The sequence below is a fragment of the Hoplias malabaricus genome, unplaced genomic scaffold, assembly GCF_029633855.1.
Source record: "Hoplias malabaricus isolate fHopMal1 unplaced genomic scaffold, fHopMal1.hap1 scaffold_266, whole genome shotgun sequence".
In the NCBI taxonomy this organism is placed as follows: Eukaryota; Metazoa; Chordata; class Actinopteri; order Characiformes; family Erythrinidae; genus Hoplias; species Hoplias malabaricus.
This window is the reverse complement of record NW_027101206.1, coordinates 47,294-47,500: the sequence shown is the minus strand read 5'-3', so window position 1 is coordinate 47,500 and position 207 is coordinate 47,294. Positions and strand designations below refer to the sequence as shown.

The 207-nt window shown below is 57.5% G+C and overlaps 1 pseudogene; it reads left to right on the top strand.

Moving 5' to 3' along the window:
- LOC136685326 (28S ribosomal RNA) overlaps positions 1-207 on the top strand; it is a pseudogene marked incomplete at its 5' end in the record, with an annotated part of 3,013 nt that extends 2,806 nt beyond the window's left edge.

The following is a 207-nucleotide window of genomic DNA, read 5'->3' as shown; positions in this document are numbered from 1 at the left end:
CGGTGACCAGAGCCGCACGAGACTGGAACCAGGGCCGGGGCTAACGAACGCCTCGGTCCGCCCTTCCGTCCCTAAGCGCATGTTCCTTGATCCGGGGTGCGAAATGACTCGTAAACGACCTGATTCTGAGTGCGGGTGTCATAAGTGGCAGAGCGGGTGCATATACCGCGATCCATTGAAAGTCATCCCGTCCACTCAAACATTTGT